Genomic DNA, 13,125 nt, shown 5'->3' with positions numbered 1-13,125 from the left:
CACCTGGCTTGTTTCTTTGATTGACGCCCAACTCATTGTTAAATATACCATGCAGTACTTGAAGTGGTGTTAGAGACTAGAGGTTGGGGCCAGGCAGTGGCACACCTGGCTAAGTGCACACACTAAAGTGCACAAGGACTCAGTTTCAAGCCCCTGGTCCCACCTGCGGGGGGAAAGCTTCACGACTATTGAAGCAGGACTGCATCTATCTCTCTTGTCACTCTCCCTCTTCATCTTCCCCTCCCCTCTCAATTTCTCTATATCTCATCCAATAATAAATAAACAAATAAATAAAATTTAACAAGGAGAATAGAAGTCATGGTACAGAGCTCCCTGCTTCTCTTGGCACAAGGATCCTTTCAGAGAAATACAACGCTCCTCAGATGACCCCTGCCAATAATTATACACACAGAGATGGACATACACCCCAAGGACAGTAAAGACCAGATAGTCTTTAATGTAGTCTGGAGATCTTGATCACAAGTAGCAAACAGAAGAGTCAGCTCAGCCAAGCTTACACAATAAAGAGACTTAGTTTCATGACTAGAAAGCTCAGCATCAGAGTATGTCTTTGGTCCAATTTGATCAGAGCTTTAGCTCCACTATCTCAGCTTTCTGCTTCCTCAAGATGATGCTGCATTCAGAATAGTGACAGCCAGCCAGCCACCTCACTCATGAGATTCAAGTGCACCCCCAATCCTGCAAAGGAAGAGGGAAGTTCCCCAGATAACATCCGCATGGAGCAAGGGTCTGTTTGAGAAATCTCAGCCAGGGTCTTGCATATCATTGGCCCAGATTGCTGCTAGACTTATCCTCAAATCAATCATCAGATTGAGAGAAAGTAGCAAGCAAGAGGTAAAATTAGAACAGACTTGTAAGAGTCCCCCGTTTGGTGTGTGGCTGGCTGGCCCCAGGAACACATGGGTCATGTGGCAGAGGGTGGAAGAGTGCACACAGGGTGGCCCGAACTTCAAAGAGCCCCAAGTCTCTCTATCTGTAAGGCTGCTCTGTTGGGACCCTGTTTCCATCAAACTTCCATGTGTCTTGCAGATTTGTTGGCCCTTTTCAAGTGCAAATGCTTTACTTTCAGCTCAGTATCAACATTTTCTCTGGCAACCCAGAGAAAATGCTTCTCTTCCTGAGCAGCTGAGCCTGCAGGCCACGTAAGCATCCTTTCTTCTTTTGCCAGTTGCACAGTGATGTTTGCTGTCTCTCTAGAGCACTTTCTGAGGTCTGTAGGTTTACCCAGAGATTTAGTAGGAATTTGGAATGTTAAGTCACATTCCAGGAAGGAAGCGAAGAGTTGGAAGTTCAAATAAGAAAAATAAATGTTCCGGACTGCTAACCTCACTCACCCCAGCTGAGATCCTGAATTCATAAGGCAGAAGGACTTTACACAAATGTTGTGAGCACGATTTGTCTTGCCTTGGAAAAAAATGTCTGCTGCTATATGACCACTTTAAAGATAAATCAGAGAACTCTTGCAACATGGAAAGAATGGACTCACCTGGTCAGGAGGAAACCTGACTTTGGCAGAGCTGGATCCAGCGCTGTCAGTCTTGACTCACTCACCCATGTTGCTCTGGCTTATGAAAACTCAACACATTTCCTAAGTACAGAGAAAATGCCAGGGATTGGGCAGTGGCACTCCAGACAAAGGACACATAATACAAAGTGCAAGAACCCCTGTAAGGATCCCAGTTTGAGTCCCCAGCTCCCCACCCGCAGGGGGGTTGGTTGCTTCACAAGCAATGAAGCAGGTCTGCAAGTGTCTTTCCTCCTTTCTGTCTTCCCTCCTCTATTTCTCTGTCCTGTCCAAAAAAAAAAAAAAAAAATGGCCACTAGGAGCAGTGGATTCGTAGTACAGACAGCCCCAGTGATAATCCTGGTGGCAACAACAACAACAACAACGAAAAAAGAAAAAGAAAAAGAGAGAGAGGGAAAGAAGATGCCTTGAAATCTTTGCAAAGAAAAAAAAACTAAGAAAAAAATAATAAAAAGAGAGAGTACAGGTCCTGGAAAATGATGACAAAGGACCTAGTGTGGGTTGTACTGTTATGTGAAAAACTGAGAAATGTTATGCATGAACAAACTATTGTATTCACTGTCAAATGTAAAACATTAATCCCCCAATAAAGAAGTTAAAAAAAAAAAGAGGAGGAGAAGAGTGATGCTAAAACATGTTCAGGCCTGAGATGTTGCCCCACATTTCCGCCTTTCTTGTAGATCCTGGGCATTTGAGCATTTCGAATTTGCCTTTTTGAAGTGATAACTTCAGTACTTTAGTGCTAAGGTCAGGTCACTTAAATGCTGTATTGCATGTGTTCATCTTCCTGGAGGAACCAGTCCATTGGTATGACCCCAGAGATCTGGGTAAAATTCTGTCCTACTTTTCAAATGTTTTGAACTCCTTTCAAAAATCCAAAAGCTATGAATACTCCAATCTCAGTATTTAACACATAAATGGGCTACAAGAATAGATTGTTCTCTCTCTCTGGTCGAGGCTAAACCATTTCAAAGTTCACAAAAATTGAATAACTTCAAGATTCCCCTGCACTACATCACCAAGACTCCACCTGTGAAATTCAGATTTCCCTACCAGGGTCCCAATGACATCCTGAATTTATATTTCTTTTGACAACTGCTACATACTCTATCTCTGTCCTGTTGAGTGTATTCAAGAGGTGCTGAGAAAAGCAAGATTCAGAAAGTGAAGCACAAATCAATACAAAAGTCATCCTTAATAAAAGCTATCCATGAGTTTGGCTGGGGTGTGGGGGCTAGAGGCATAGCATTCACTTTAAGGGCCTGTTGACAAGCAGGGCAGTTCTGCAGCCATTAAAAATTCTAATGGGACAGGACACCAAATGAGGTTAATGGAAAGCAACCCCAGACAGAAAGCAAAATTCAGGCTTGTGCCAAATGAGAGACTTAGGATTGCCAACTGAATGCCTAGGGCTGACCCTCAGTCACAACTTAACCTTGTAAAGAGGGAATCTAGAGTGAGGACACTTCTTTTGCATGGTGGTGGAGGGTAGAGTGGGACATACTTCTTTGGGGGTGGGGAGAGTGCAGAGATAACAACCAGAGAGGGAGAAGTTTAAAAGCAACACCATCTTGAATTAGAAATTCCTCTCAACCCTCCCTTTTGACACTGTGTTCTACACTGTTTGGAGTGCCCTCTTGTGTTCAGAGATGCTAAGATTTTCATTTCTTAGTACACATTCTCCAAATTGCAAGAGATGAATAAAGAGACCTTTAAAAGCATATGCACACACACACATGGGTGTATTTCAGAAGCCATGCCAGAACACATGCATGTATTTCAGAAGTCATGCCAGAACACAGGTGCGCTAACTTGCTCCCAGATTTCCTAAGCAAACTACAAAATATTCAAAGACAAAGATCATTATAATCCAGATAATTTAACTGTCCAATCCATTGTTCCACCATTTTTCAGGAAATAATCTTAAATTATATTAACTATTATAATTAAGTTAATAATCTTAACTGTTCTAATTTGGGGGAGGAAAAAAAATGAAGAATACTTTTTTTTGTTACCTCCGAATTTTTAAACACAAATTTCAGCACTATTTGTTGCAAAGTATGACAAGGCATTTTTCATCCTTTTGCTTTTCTCCTTTTCTGCTTACTCTTAGTTTCAAAGAAGCAAAGCCTGATCCTTGGAGACAGATCAGACCAAACCAGTTCTAGTCTCCTCACAGCAGTCCCTTCGGCAAAGGTGCTATGTCAGGACACTGTCCTGTGATTTGAAGACTCACAGTGTTGCTCCCATATTCAGAGTTCATACAAATTACTTCGGGTGATTGATATTCAGAAGCCACTTTATTGCCTCCTTCCATCAGTCAGAAGAGCCAGTGCTACCGCTTGCAAGTCTCACAAGAGAAACTCCCACACACAGTTTCTGAAGGACAAGTAAATCCTTTTTTAATAAAAGAAGCAAGGAGACCAGAACTCCAGTACTGGGAACAGGACCCCAGACCTCACACATGCAAGGCCAGTGTTCTACCACTGAGCTAACCCTAACCCTAACCATAATCCCAGTCTGAAGAGGAGATACATCCTAGAACGAATTTGGTTACCTACCAGAGGAAATATATCTATTTACCCCCCAAATGTATTTCAGAAATACAGCTGCAGCAATGACCAAATGATTTCTATAGAAAACAACAATGTAAAAAGTACTTCAAAACAAAGCTACTCTATTTTTACCTTAAGATAATTAGATTTTAGTTTCATTATCCTCGATATTTTCAGAAAGCACAGGCTTTCTGTGAATTTTATCTGTTTAAGGGACCATACATGGTTAAAAAAATCATCATGCAATCGCTGTTATTCCTTTTTATTATTATTTATTGCCACCAGTTACCACTGGGGCTTAGTACTAGCACTACGAATCCACTGCTCCCTGCAGACATTTCTTTTCTTTTTTCTTTTTTTATTTTTTGTCTCCAGGGTTATTGCTGGGGCTTGGTGCCGGCACTGTGAATCCACTGCTCCTGGAAGCCATTTTTTTTCCCATTTTTGTTGCCCTTGTTGTTATTTGTCGGGCTGCGCCATGGAGGAGAGAGGAGGTCCGGAACAAATGGGGTACACAAATCTTTATTATTGGATCAGGAGGGGGTGTCTCAGGCCACGTGGAGTCAGCTGAAAATGGCCGTCCTCGATACCTCACCACCCGGGGGAGAGAGAGCTAGAGAGCGAGAGGGCGGGCACCGAGAGAGAGAGAGAGAGGTCAGGGGGGGAAGTGGAAGGGCTTTTATTGGGCAACAACCAGGGGTGACGTGTCGGGACAGGATTGGTTGAAAAGGGCACTGCAAGAATATCGCAGGGAGTGGTAAAACCTGGGGGCATAGACTGCATCTAAATAATTCCTCAACATCATCTCCTCCTTTTCCTTTATATCTAAATGGACACAGTAAGGAAATATGGAATGGAGCAGGCTTAAATGTTTTTAAGGAATGCCGTTCTCCGGTGGGAAGATGTAGGACGTTTCTGTGGGGGAGGGAAGGCTTACATGGCCGCCAACCTTGTGAGATTTATGTGTCCCCCTGTGCTCAACCCCTGTTTAGAGAGAGAGACTTACCTAGAGAGACTCATCTCATAGGTTAAGCGCTGCCTGCTCAACCATCTCCTCACAATATCTCTACATCTTTTTCTATCTTTCTATCTAGTCATCGCATTAAGATGGTTCAAAGTCTGTAAAAGACTGTCTATGACAGAGGAATAGTAGTGTAAGGGTGAGCAGGAACCTTTTGGGCATAAACTTAAATGATATAACAAAACAGGAAGGGACAAGTAGGGGAGTAGTAAAAGCCAGTGTGATGTCAAGGGAAGGATTGGTGTGTAAAGGAACATTCCCTGTTTGGGGGGGCAAGGGTACATAATGAGGGAGAGGCGGGAGGGCATGACCCACCAAGCAGATGGGCTATTTGGCATTGTATAGTCCTCAAGGCAACAGTCTGTAAAGTCTATGAACTACTCAGGGTCAGTCTATGAAAAACCAGCAGCATGAAGGGAAAGAAGCTGCTTTAAAATTGTGTAAAGTGTCCAAAGGGTATACCAGCAAGTCCGATAGATGTCTCAGTCCAAAGTAGATGGCTAGGGAAAGAAATGGCAGGGGTGAAACACTGCATGAGGAAGGTCAGCTGCTAGAATTCTGTTTTTCTGTAGAGAGCGAGCTGGAACCGGCAAAACCTGACAGACAAACAGAAGCAGGAAAGGCAAGCAGGCGGGAATTCTGCTTTTCTGTAGGAAACGAGCTAGAACTGCCAAAATGTGACAGACAAAGCAGAAGCAGGACAGGCAAGCAGGCATTAAGAAAGCTCTGTCCTTGGAGTCTGTGTATCAGATTCTTCAGATCGCCTCAGGTGACATCTAGGGTTTCGGGGGGTGTGCCACTGTAGTCGTGCCGTCTAGTGGGTGGCGTCAGGGTGTGCAGGGGTTCAGATGTTTTTTTCCCAGGATTCCTGTGAAAGAAACGCAAACAATCTGCTTCTCGTGGTTAGCAGGGCATCTGATTATATATATATATATATATATAAAATATATTATATATAATATATATTATATAATATATATTATATTTTATATATATTTTATATATATATAAGAGGTTTGGTGCCTTAGCCAACTGAGTATTGGGGGATGAGATACATCAGTTAAGTGTAGAAGAATATGTGAATGTTGTTAATTCACATAAGTTGTATATGGAAGAACTTTTTATAGTTTAATACCTTACCATATGAACAGATGATTCTTCATATGAAGGCTTGATAGCTGTAATCACTCACTTGTGAAAAAAAAAAAACTTGTAACAAGTTAGAGGTTTACTATAGTTGATACCTCGATGATTATAATTGGTTTAAGTATCTTATAAACTTGGAAGGTCTTTCTCGTTTCATTTTAAGGCTGCTTAACCAATTTAAGCTCAATAAAATGTGGTGAGGCAAAGAGCCACTGTTAGAGCCTCAGGCATGAGAATCATTAGCATAACTATTGTACAATCTACCGTTCCTGATTGAGAAGGTATTTGAGAGGTTTACATATCAATACCATCTTTTTTAACCTTTTGTTACATCCATTCAAGATGGAGACACACCCTAGGTGTGCACAGGTTTTTTTTTAGACCAACTTAGTTAAAATACACACACACACACACACACACACACACACACACACACACACACACCAGGCACAGCCCAAGTTCCCAGAAAAATAGGTGAATGGTGTGGATACAAAAAGAAAATAAAATGACCTCACTGATTGGATACAAAAAGAAAATAAAATGACCTCTCTGATTGTCTCTATGCAGTGATGACACTGAGTCTAATTAGTGGAATGATGTGGTCTAACTGCTCAATACAAGGTTGTAGGATTCCCTAGGTACCAGTTATAAACTCCTCTCCTGTATTCACAGCACATAACATCTCCAGAAAAATTCCATCTATGGGACAGTTCTCTCAGAATGATACGAAGACAGTTCCCATAGGGATTATAATAAAAATATACTATCAGCTCAGAGTTGATGCACTAAGACAATGTGTAAAGGACTTAGAAATGTGCGTCTTAGTTGTTGTCAGGTAGTTGCTTGGTCAGAACAGTAAACAAATGTGACTTTAATATTATACTAAAGTCATAAGTGTAAATGTGAGCTGATAGGATAGATTATTTTATTGCTGGGCCTCAGAGATCCTTTCTTGGACATCATCCTCCCCTCAGTCCCCAGAGCTCCATTCCTGCCTAACATAGCACCAACGTTCTCTTAGTGGAAAGATTCTTCAAGAATAAAGGATTTAAAGAAAGGAAGGAAAACAGAGCAAGTGAATAAGGAGTATACTGAATTCTTACTTTGTTCAGTCTAGGTAACCTAATCCAGACTCTTGCCCACAACTGGCATCTAAATTCAGTTATCTTTTTTAAAATGTATTTTATTTATTTATTTATTTATTGGATGGCTGGAGACAGAAGTCAAGAGGAAAGGGAGAGATAGATGGAGAGACACCTGCAGCACTGCTTCACCACTTGCAAAGCTTTCCCCTGCAGCTGGGGATGGGGGCTTGAGTCTGGGTCCTTGTGCACTGTAACTTGTGCACTCAACCAGGTGCCCTACCACCCAGCCCCTAAGTTCACCATTTCTGATGCCCTCAGGATCTACATAGAATTTGAGTCGCCAAGTATTTCAGACCAAGGAACTAGGAAATGAGTTCTTGAAAGGGCTGCTGTTGAAAAAGAATGTACAAAATTTTGAAAAGTCTTGGCAGAAGGAAATATTTACCTTTTTCCAACCCAGCTTTCTCTTTCTAGAAAATGCTCTCTGATTAGAACAAGTGTTCAAAGCCCCAGGCCTCCAAGTTCAAACCTGCAGCATTGAAAAGCTTGACTAAGGTAATGAGAGCTTTGGGGTGAAAGAAGGGAATAAAAAGTTTGAGAAGCAACATTATAAAATGAAAAGGTACAGGGCACCCAGTTAAGTGCACATAATACTACGCACAAGGACCCGGGTTTGAGCCACTATTCCCCATCTGCAAGGGGGGATCCTTCACAAGTGGTGTAGCAGGTCTGCAACTGTCTCTCTTTCTCTCTCCCTTAATATCTCCCCCTCTTCTCTCAATTTATCTCTGTCCTATCCAACAACAATAACAGCAACTATAACAGCAACAACAACAATAAAAAAATATGACCTCCAGGAGCAGTGGATTCGTAGTGTAGGCACCGAGCCCCAGCAATAATCCTAGAGGCAAAAAATTAATTAATTAATTAAATGGTATGAAAAATAATCAGAGCAGAATGCTGACAGTCCTGAAAGATACTATAAAAATTATGTCTTAGCCACAGCCCAAATCAGAGGCCATCTAGCTAATATAAAATGTGATGTGTTAAAAAACAATGTGATGGATTGTCTGGGGCAACATACATGAAAAACAAGATGAGCTTGAACTGGAGAGACAGCATAGTGGTCATGCAAAAGACATTCATGCCTGAGGTTTTAAGAAGCCAGGTTCAATCCCCAGCACCACCATAAGCCAAAGCTGAGCTCTGGTTAAAAAATTAATTAATTAATTTTTTAAAAAAGGAAGGGTAGCTGGGTGGTGATGCACATGGTTGAACACACATGTTACAATGTACAAGAACCCAGGTTCAAGATCCTGGTCCCCACTTGCAGGCGGAAGCTTTGTGAGTGGTAAAGCAGAGCTGTAGGTGTCTCTCTATCTCCCTCACTATCTCCACCCCCTCCCAATTTCTGGCTCTCTCTATCCAATAAATAAATAAATAAATATATTTAAAAAAAAAAAAAAAAGAAGGAAGAGCTTTCCTCTAAGTGTGTTATGAAGCTGACAGGACTGCACAACACCAACCAAATTCCAGAAATGATATTCAGAAAACAAGAGTAAACCAGTTGTTTTTCAATTTGCTATTTATGATAATTCCTTTTCCTTTTTTTCTTTCTTTATTGGGGGGATTAATGATTTACAGTCAACAGTAAAGTACAGTAGTTTGTACATTTGTAACATTTCCCAGTTTTCCACATAACAATTTAACTCTCCACCAAGGTCCTCCTCTTCCCTCCATCATGTTCCGGGACCTGAATACCCCACCCCCACCCCAGAGTCTTTTACTTTGGTAAAATACACGATTCTTTCTTTCTTTCCTTCCTCCCTTCCTCCCTCTCTCCATTCCTTCCTTCATTCCTTCTCCCCCCCACCCCCTGTACTACAGCCTAGAAATCCTGCAGCCCTCAACAAAGAATCACTCCCCCCCTTTTCCAACTAAGGAAACGTGACAGTTTTCAAGAGAGAATGTCAGCACTTGGGAAAATGACATTTTCCATAATTGAAAGCTCTTAGTTTAGGAACAGAAAGATGTAAATCATTTGCAAAATACTTTTCACTTGCTATCATGAAAGATTTTTTCCTTCCCTTTTATCAATTTCTACTATTGTAGTTTCTACTTAGCATCTAACTAACCTCTTCCCAAGCTATTCAAATATATTGCAGGTGAAAGCTAATTCTTTATAAATAAAATCTGTATGTTCATATGTGTATCGATATTATTCCCGTTACAGAACAACTTATAAAATCTTTTCTCATGTAACGCCAAGTATGCTTGCATGTTGACTCTTTCTTTAAAAATCAAGGTGTAGGGGGCTGGGCAGTAGCACACTGGATTAAGTGCACATAGTATGAAATGCAAGGATCCTGGTTCCATCCCCCAGCTCCCCACCTGCAGGGGGAGTCGCTTCACAAGCGTTGAAGCAGGTCTGCAAGTATCTATCTTTCTCTCACCCTTTTTGTCTTCCTCTCCTCTCTCCATTTCTCTCTGTCCTATCCAACAACGACAACATCAATAATAACAACAGTGAAAAACAACAAGGGCAACAAAAGGGAAAATAAATAAATAAATAAGTAAATTTTAAAAATCTTTTTCTTAAAAAAATTGAGAGGAAGGGAAGAAAGAAGAGACACCTGCAACACAGCTTCACTACTCATGAAACTTCCCCTATGCATCGGGTACTGGGGTATTGAACCATGTCCTCATGTATGCTAACATTAACCCATCAGCTATACAACTTTTAAAAATATTTTATTTATGTATTATTTATTTTGGATAGAGGTAGAGAAAACTTATGAGGGAAGGGGGAAATGAGGAGAGAGGAAAAGAGAGAGGAAGAGAGAGACTGGCATCCCTGCTTTACCACTTGACAGATTTCCCCCTGCAGATGGGGACCAGGGCCTTGAACCTGGGTCCTTGTGCACTGTAATGTGTGCACTCAACTAGATGAACCACCACCTGGGCCCCTTTAGCTGTACAGCTTCTCCAGTGTTACCACTTGCTAAGGGATCTATCAGTGAAAGAAAATGAAGTTGTGTTGGCAATGTTAACAGGAGACACGTGGCCGGACATTAGCGCATCAGGTTAAGCAGACAAAGCGCAAGGACTGGTGGACTGGCAGACTAGCGTAAGGAGACTGGCATGAAGACACCAAATTGCCTTTTTCCTTTTTCCAATCAGGAAGTATTCACTTCTGTGGGAACTTGTGATCCATGTCTCTGCATTACTTTCAACAACTTGACAGGTTATAATTGTTACGGTCATTACCAATAGTAACTGTGGTCATTGGTAACAATCATTATACTAAGTTCCACAGGCATTTTCTTTTTTCTCCTGACAGAATACATGCTGCATTTAGTTTCTCTTTCTCCCTTAAAGATTGCTCTCAGATACACTTTCTAAAATATTTAGGTGGCAGGGATCTATTCTAACTGGTTGGAAATTAGTATTAAAGGCCTGTTTACCATGGGATTCATGTAAGCCGATTCTGGTTGCTCACTATCTAAAAATAGGGCTTGCGTCTGAAACATTTTATAAACTGCAATGGTGTAAAGCAATTAAGCAATTGTCATCAGTTTATATAGGGAAAAATGTTAACATTTTGTGATTCCTAAAAAAAACACCTACCAGATAACATGTGAGTCAGGCAAGCAGGACTGACTGGATAAACACACTTACCACCGTCAGGCAAGCAGGACTGACTGGATAAACACACAGCCTCCTGCGGGAAGTTCCTGGAAGAAGGAGCTTCATGGTGCAACTGTTCCTTCTAGAGTTGTCATTGGTAACAGTGCAGCCATGATGGCTCACAACAAAATAAACACTGAGCACCCTTCATAATCTGAAAATCCTCTTCAGGTTCTTGTTTTTTGTCTCCAGGGTTATCGCTGGGATTCAGTGCCTGCACTTTGAATCCACTGCTCCTGGAGGCTATTTTTGTTGTTGGATAGGACAGAGAGAAATTGAGAGGGGAGGTAAAGATAGAGGGAGAGAAAGATAAACACCTGCAGACCTGCTTCTCCACTTGTGAAGCAACCCTTCTGCAGTTGGGGAGCTGGGGGCTTGAACTGGGATCCTTGCACCAGTCCTTATGCCTTGTACTATGTACTCTTAACCCACTGTGCTATGACCCAGCCCCCCACACTCCTTCTTCTTCTTCTTGCGTTTGCCCTTCTTCTGTAGCCAGTCAACAGGTCAGGTTGAAAGCTGTCAGGAGCTGCTTGTTGCTGGCTTTGAAAGTGACTGGGATCCATGTGGATTCAGTCGGCTAGGAAGGATCGTCAGTTTCCCCAATGAATGGGTGTTGTTAAAATTTCGGATGCTCTTGCCGGGCCGGCTAGCTTCACGGTGGTGAACAGACGCGGAGACAACGGCTGGGCAGGGCAGCTGTATTTCTTTATTCAGGAACAACGATTCACAAACTAAGACAAACTAATCACCAAACAGAACTCTGCTGTCTCTTTGCGGCGGCGCAAGCACTCTTTCTTTTACTCTGGAACTCAGGAACCCTCTCCCTTACTCTCGAACTCAGAAACTCTCGCACCCTCGCACTCTCGAACTCCGGAACTCAGGAACTCGGTCACTGGGGAACTCAAGAACTCTCGGACTCCGGAACCCTCTCCCAGGGTCCCTTGGGGCGGGGCCAAGCAGGCCCGCGAAATTAACAGGACTCATCCAATTCTCTTGGAGGGGGAGGGCTAGAACAAGCCAATGTAAAGCATACGACAAATGGGTACTCACGGATGCACCACGAGAAGGTCGATCCAATGCATTCCCCCCCCACTCCTTATACTTGGTGAAAACAGCTACTAACAGATGTCTTTCAAAAAGTGAAGTAGTGTCATGCAATTTTTTGAAAAGGAATATATGTGTTTCATATTCTTAAATATTTTATTTACTGGCTGATTGGATAAAGACAGAAATCTAGAGGGAAGAGGAGGATAGAGAGGAAGAAAGACAGAACAAAAGCTGCAGCCCTGCTTCAGCACTCATGAAGCTTCCCCACTGAACTCAGGTCCTTGTACACTGTGATGTTTGCATGCAACCAGGTACGCCAACACCCAGCCCTAAGAATGCCTGCATTTTAATTTCTTACTGATGCAACATTTAACATGTTAAAAAATTCACTTTGACTTCTATTTCCTCCCTTGAGCCTCCCTTTGGGCCAGAGTGGTACATGTCATTCTGCAGAAATCAGATGATGGAACTAAACTGTGTGTAGAGGTGGGGGTGGGAGGGCTCACTGCTACCCAGCTTTAGCTCTGATGAATTCATCTTCTTGACCTTGAAGCATGGAGAAAGACTAATTAGGATGTTGTTCTGTAACACAGGTGCAAAAAGACCACTATGAAACAAAACATATGGAATTACTTTTAAAACTGTAATGTAAAACAGTATTGAAAGAAAAAATTTATCTGGCGATATAAACAGATTCTTCGACAGGCTTCCATTTCCAGAGTTAGGCTCTCTATAACGTAACCAACTAGTTAAGAGTCAAGAGGAGCCAATTTTAAACAGGCCGATTATCCAATCAATCTTTTTAAAAAATATTTTAATTAACAATGTCTAATTACCCTATCTGCTATTAATTTCTGTTGTTCCCTTGATCCAACAGCAACTGTGTAAAACCTCCTTCTTTGAAGTGATGCTACAGGTGAGGATAGATAGCATAATGGTTACGCAAAGAGATTCTTGGTGCCTGAGGCTCCAAAGTTCCAGGTTTGCCACCACAAGCAGAGCTGAGCAGGGCTCTGGTAAAAATATATATATATC

The sequence above is a fragment of the Erinaceus europaeus genome, chromosome 7 (genome assembly GCF_950295315.1).
Source record: "Erinaceus europaeus chromosome 7, mEriEur2.1, whole genome shotgun sequence".
Lineage (NCBI taxonomy): Eukaryota > Metazoa > Chordata > Mammalia > Eulipotyphla > Erinaceidae > Erinaceus > Erinaceus europaeus.
This window is presented reverse-complemented; position numbering follows the sequence as displayed.